At 45.6% G+C, this 6,305-nt stretch overlaps 1 pseudogene; it reads right to left on the bottom strand.

Annotated features, from left to right (window-relative positions):
* Nucleotides 1-1,183: 1,183 nt before the first annotated feature.
* LOC118988361 (voltage-gated hydrogen channel 1-like) lies at nucleotides 1,184-2,170 on the bottom strand (annotated as a pseudogene).
* Between the last annotated feature and the right edge of the window lie 4,135 nt (nucleotides 2,171-6,305).

The following is a 6,305-nucleotide window of genomic DNA, read 5'->3' as shown; positions in this document are numbered from 1 at the left end:
TAAACCTGGGATCTTGACCTTTTCTGCCTCAACAAGAGAGACACTTTAAAATGGAAAAAAAAAACAGAAAACACTGCACACGGTCTACCTCTCTTAGGGGAGTCTGTGTGGGCGGCTGAGTGGGGGTCCCCTCCACAAAAAAAAGATCATTTCTATTCTCCGGAGAGAAAAGCACTTGGAATTACTAAAAGCTGGTTTACTTAACAAAGATTTGTGTGACTAGGTGGCTCCACGGTTCTTAGAAAGAAAGCAGAACTTTCCTATCTCTTCATTTAATATAAGGGGAGCCGCAGAACAGAGAGTTGGCAGAAGCTCCTGTCCCCTGCCCCCCCTCAAAAGCTGCTGAATGCGGGCGGGCTGTGCCACCCCCACATGCACCTCTTTGGTATAAGAATTGTTTTGAGCCGATGTTTTTGAGAAACAGCAGGCACAGGAGAATCTCTGAAAACAGAAGTTTCCCTCCTGTTAGGAATTATATGGGCTAATAGAGATTATATCTCTCCCTTTGTACAGGGAGAGAACAATGACCCTCCATCTCCAGAAACTCTTGTCTATGGAAAAGGCAACCATTTTTTCTTCCCCCCCCCCTGGGGGGTGGGGGAGAGTTTGTTGTATACACTAGTTATACAGTCATTGAGAAAATGTCAGGAAGCAGACCTAGGGGAGCCACCCGGAAGCTGGGTGCTGCAGCGGGAGGGTGGGGAGGAAGGGGCTGCCTATCTGAGAACAGTCTCCCTGGGGGAAGTTGCCATAAGACAAGCCGCTTAGAACAGCTAAGAAATAGAAAAGGCTCTTCGAGAACGGGCTGGTAGTGAAGATGGCTTCCTTTTTCCTTTCGTCTTTCAGAGTGCTCGTGGGAAAGGAGGCCTCCATATCCATGCGAACTGTGGAAGCTGTACATTTGATGAGGTTAAATTGTATATACGACTAGTAAGTGTCCAGCTTTGTTGGACATTTCCAAGCAAGAGTCAAGTTCAACATGAGAAAACAGCCTATGATACATTCGTGACACAGCGCAGGTGGGGACGGGAAGGCAAGCTCTCCGCCACACCACGGAAGGGAGAGAGCCTTCCGAAAGGCTGTGTCCCTCCAGCATCCAAGCTGGGTGGGAGGCAGGCAGCGGCATCAAACCAAACCTGTCTCGGGGACGCTCCCAGGAGGGCGGTGTCACCGTCACCCTCATTCACAGGCGCAGGCCTGTGAAGTGAGGTCTCCTCTGCGGAGCAGAGCAGGGGCGCCTCTCATTCGCCTCGCAGAGAAGTGCTGTCACCAGCAGCTTAAGTCTTTGGATCTCCTGTTCTCAGAGCAGCTGAACTCCAGGTGTTGGATCTTGGCGGCCAGTTGTGTATTCATCTGTTTTAACCTTAACTGTTGCCACTGGGAACGTGTCTTGACCAAGATAATTATCCCGTTGAGGATCCTGGCCACACACCGCAGCAGGAGCAGGAGGAGCAGGGAAGGGCAGGAGGAGCAGGAGGAGCAGGAGGAGCAGGGAGGGGCAGGAGGAGCAGGAGGGGCAGGAGGGGCAGGAGGAGCAGCAGGAGCAGGCCCAGAGCCTCAGACTCCTGCTCCCGGAGCAGGAGGGTGATGCTGAGGACACACAAAACCACGTGATGATGGTATCCGGGATTTCAAACTTGTGGTGGAAAAACTCCTAGCAGAAAACAAATATTTTAAAGGCAATCTCCATCATAAAGAAGCTCAAGATGGCCACGCTTGGGTAGTGGAGCACCCTGGCGGCGTAGTTATTCTTTTCTGGCTGGATGATCTTCAGGTCCCGGAGGAGCCCGGCCAGCACCAGGACGGTGTCCAGAACAACCTGGCAAGTGACGACAACCTGAAACCTGTGGGAGCTGAAGAGCTTCCTCGAGGTGGCCCTGCAGTCCAGGAGGCGCTTGGGCCAGGAGGCAGGGGCCGTATTCGGATCAGCAGCTCTGCCCTCCTCACCCCAGGTGGGCGTTTGTGGCGGCTGCTCCTCCTCTTCCTCTTCTTCCTCTTCCTTCTCCCATTTCTTGTAGTTGATGTTCCAGGCATGGCCGTCATCTGCGACAACAGTGAAGTGCGTCAGGAACTTGCTTGTCCTCTCTGCAGGAGCCACCTTGGCCCTGCGAGTGACTGTCCTTTCCTTCCAGATAGCCATTTTCCTGTCATCTCTGGATCTGGGGTTAAGTTCTGGCTCATCCTCCTTCGTGGAAAAGGCGACCATTAAGTCTGTGTAACAAATGTTACCCTCATCACCATGCTTTGCCTGAGAACTTCTGACAAATGGCTTTCCTCCCCAATGTCTTCTTTTGACTTTAGCTGGATATGATATTCAGTGTCATTGGTTAGGCCATTTTGGGTAATTTTACTCAACTTCCCTGGGTATCTTCCATATGCACAGAAGGTACATGTGTTGTTAAATTTCTGTTTATTTTTCTCCTCTTAGTCATTTCTGAGAAAATTGGTCCAGACAAAGGGAACGCTGTGTTGAAGACATACCTCCTAGACAGATCAGACACGATATTATAAGGGCATAAAGTATTACAGTGATAAAGCCTTTGAATGTATTCCTTTCAACAAATATCTACTGTGTGAATACAATGAACGAGAGATAGGACATTGAATAAAGTTGCAAAAATCTCCTGCTCTCCTGAAACGTACGATCAGGTGAGAAGGACACACCTGGAGCTTGCCACCACAGATGTGCTGAGGACCACTGGATAGGATTTCCAGTGGATTTACGTAGCAAGTGGATTTCACCCAGCCTAGAAGGACTGGGGGAGTCCTTGCTGAGGAAATAACATTTGAACTAGGCTTTAAAAGATAAATAGGCATTTTCTGGATGAGGAGTGGAAGGCTCAGGGGACTGACTATCTAAGAAGAGGGGCCAGCCCAGGTCTGTCGGCGGGGGTTCTTCACAGATGGGAACAGACATGTTTGTTACTTCAGAGAAAGAAGTTACAGGAGTAAACAGGCAGTTTTTGTCTGAGGATTAGTAAAGGTGGTATGGAGACATTAAAGACAAAACAAAAGCTACAAATTGTTAGTCATGGCTGGGTAAAGACAGGAGTTGAACCTCACGGGCCAAATGTACTGGAAACTTTGCTTTAGGAATTAGTTAGCCTTCTTCTCCTTGTCATCAGGTTAATGTTCAATGCTTAATCTCCCCCTTCCACCTCTGAAAGCATCTATTAATGTCCATTAGCAACACATTTACTTCTTTCCCAATCGGCTGTCATTAGGTTGATTGCGTTCCTCTCCTTCAGGGAAGGTATCTCTTTTCACTCCAAGTTAAAAATTCCTTTGGGGAAAAATGGAGCAGATTTTATACGAACTAAAGTATGTCACAAAACAGTCACTGCTTTCCCCCTAAAGTGTTCAAAAATAATTTTGAACTATGGACATTTCTGATTTTCCTTCCCTGCCCGCAATATCAGACATGCATGAGGGCAAGAAGGTTGCAAAAAGCAAAGGCATTCCTTTAATTAAAAGAACAACTTGTGGGAAAGACTAAACTGCTTGTGTTTCTAGAAGCTGAAGTCCACATAATTCCTAATCATGGCTTTACCATTGTGGCAGTCGATTGGATTATCGAAATACTTTAGTTTTACAGTTTCAGAAATGGCCATTTTAGTTGTATTTTTTAGGACAAGACAAAAGGTCCCATGACCTGTGGAACATACAAGGATGTGAAAGCTGTATGGGGGGGGATCCAGAGATTGTTCCCCCAAGCTGTGCTTCTGTGGTACGCGGACTGTGTTGACTTGAGCTGCAGGCCCAGAGGAGACATCTGCCCTCCCTTGTCTAGCCAGAAGAACTTGAACGAGGGGCCTTGCCTGTAATGGGAGAGTACCAGATAACCCTTTTGGACCTATCTGCATACAGGGCAGGAAAAACTTCTGTTTACTAAATATCTGCACTCCTTATTCTGCACGGACCCTTCAGGGACACCGAGGCACCTTGCCTCACCTCATCTCTCAGGATGCCTCGCAGACCCACATTGCCCTTTGTGTCTCTGAACCTCTCCTGAATGTGGGGCTTCTAACTCATGAATGCAGCATTCCCATACGTATGGATGCATTAAATCTGGATATTTTCGCTTGCTAATCTGCTCCATATCTATCTGATTATTAGACCACCCAAAAGAAGGTAGGAGAAATTGCAGGTCCACATATTATATTAGTACAGTGGAATGCAGATTGCAGCAATAATATGTAAAAATCCCGAGCCCAGGGTGGTTGAAAAAGAGGCCACCTACTAAACTGACAAGCTTAGGGGAGGCCAGCATGGCGAACCTTGCTAACTCAGAGACTGAAAGTGACCACGTTGGATGGTCTGAATGTAAAATTTCCTAACTAAACAGAGAGTCATGGCAGGTAGTCACATCTAGGCCTGTAGCTGCCTTGACAAAAGTCAATCTTTACCTTAATTAAGTCTATCTTTTGTCTTTTTGCATCTAAGACAACCTACCCTTGGAATGTTTTGAATAGTAATCCCTTCAGAACCTCTCCTTGTACCTTGTTCCCCAAATACCCCCTCTATGTGATGTCAATGTTCATTTTTAACTTTCCCATACCCGCCAATGTGAAAGAAGTCTCTGTCTCTCCATTGTTCTCTTTATTCAACCTCAGAGATTCTTCCCCTCTTTCCTTTCTCCTGCTTTCCTAATCTACCACCAGTGAATTTCATGTAACCTCCCTTAGGTCTCCTCCTTTGAGTCTAATGTATAATTAGGCTATAAAACTACCATTCTCCAGAGCGTTTTCTCAACTTGTTGAGATTTTGCTTCCTGGCAGTTGTCATCAGTTTGGCTGGAACAAACTCATAAAAATTCTCTATAGATTTGGACATTTCTTACATCCACATCAATGCCGTCTTCTCTGTTTAATTTTTTCTATCTTCCCTGGCAGTCCCGGTTACTTTCATTACTCAGCCCTTCAATACAGCAATCGCAGTTCATTGTAATACTGTTCACATGCCTCCCTCCTTCACTGAACTGAGAGACTCAGAAGCAGGAAATGTTTATCTCTCCAACTGAGGCAGGAGATAGTCAGGAGTGAGGAAACTCTGGAGGTTCCCCAAGGCTAAGAAAAAGAACATCCATACAGGACAGAGACCCTATTCCAACACCCATTGTCCCCACTTTCTGCGAAAGTGTGGGCTCATGGTGAATCTTGACTGCACCTGTGCAAAAGATGCTACTTACCGTGACCCCTGCTTCATTATAATAGCATTATAATAAATTAGCATTGTGGGACCCCCTCCCTCAGTAGGCACTCAAGGAAAATCATGGGAGACCACATGTGCCGTAGCTTAAAAGTAGTATAACTACTTACACATGCACAACAAAAGCCCACCAAAACTAGCCAGGAGAGATCTACCCTACGAGAATAGAATCCCTCCAGCCACTGAGGGTCAGTCTCTGCTCGAAGTTATCCCGCTCCCATGTTCTATGAGGTGCACTGGAGCTTAAAAATCTGCCCTCTCTCTCTCTGCTATAAACTCTGTGTGTTCCAGTTCAATTCATTGTTCACAATCACTAAGAACCTGGTTACCTGGGCCCACCTACAATATAACCATGGGACTATAGATATAGTAGATACTCAAAATATCTGCAGGAAAAAATATGAGTAAAGTTATTAAGATGTACTATTGAGCTTACCAAAGATTGGGGCTTTTTCTTAATAATGTGCATACAACCTTAAAGGGGTTACTCATTTAGAAAGACCTCCTCCTACCCCTGCAACTCAGCTAACACCCAAATACCCCCTCGGCCACTTTGACACCTAGTTCTTGCAAATGTTTTTCTTCCTTCCATGTATTCACACTCATAATCCACGGAGTCTAAGAAACACAGCCGTGGTTCAGCATCTGGGATTCATCAGGCTGGTTCTGTTAATCAAAGTTCTGGAGATCAGTTCCAGATGTTGCCTAATGAGAGCTGCATAAGATTGTTCGCATTTTTAACGACAATCAGAACCAACCTCTCATATCTTGAAAGTAACTTAATTTGTATAGATAGGAGTTCACTCTGCTATTTTTAAAAATTAACTCTCAGCCTATATCAGATAGGCTGATATATTTGCCATAGAAGGAAATGAATATTTTTAAAAAATCAAGAGATATTTTAGAAACCACACATTTAATCACCTTAGCTCAAAGATCCCCTAGAAAGGAAAGAAAAATTAATACCATCCAAGTGTCTATATGTGCTGGTATAGGAGAGGAAAATAATTTTCTCCCCTTCTAGGTTTGTGGCTGGCCCTCGCCACACATCTTCTCCATTATAAAATATAGATTAGTAGGAGAAAAACAGACGTTTA

Source organism: Sturnira hondurensis, unplaced genomic scaffold, assembly GCF_014824575.4.
Source record: "Sturnira hondurensis isolate 20B ecotype Veracruz unplaced genomic scaffold, ASM1482457v3 Scaffold0006413, whole genome shotgun sequence".
NCBI classification, from domain to species: Eukaryota; Metazoa; Chordata; class Mammalia; order Chiroptera; family Phyllostomidae; genus Sturnira; species Sturnira hondurensis.
Note: the sequence above shows the minus strand (reverse complement) of the source record. Positions and strands in the feature narration are given on the sequence as shown.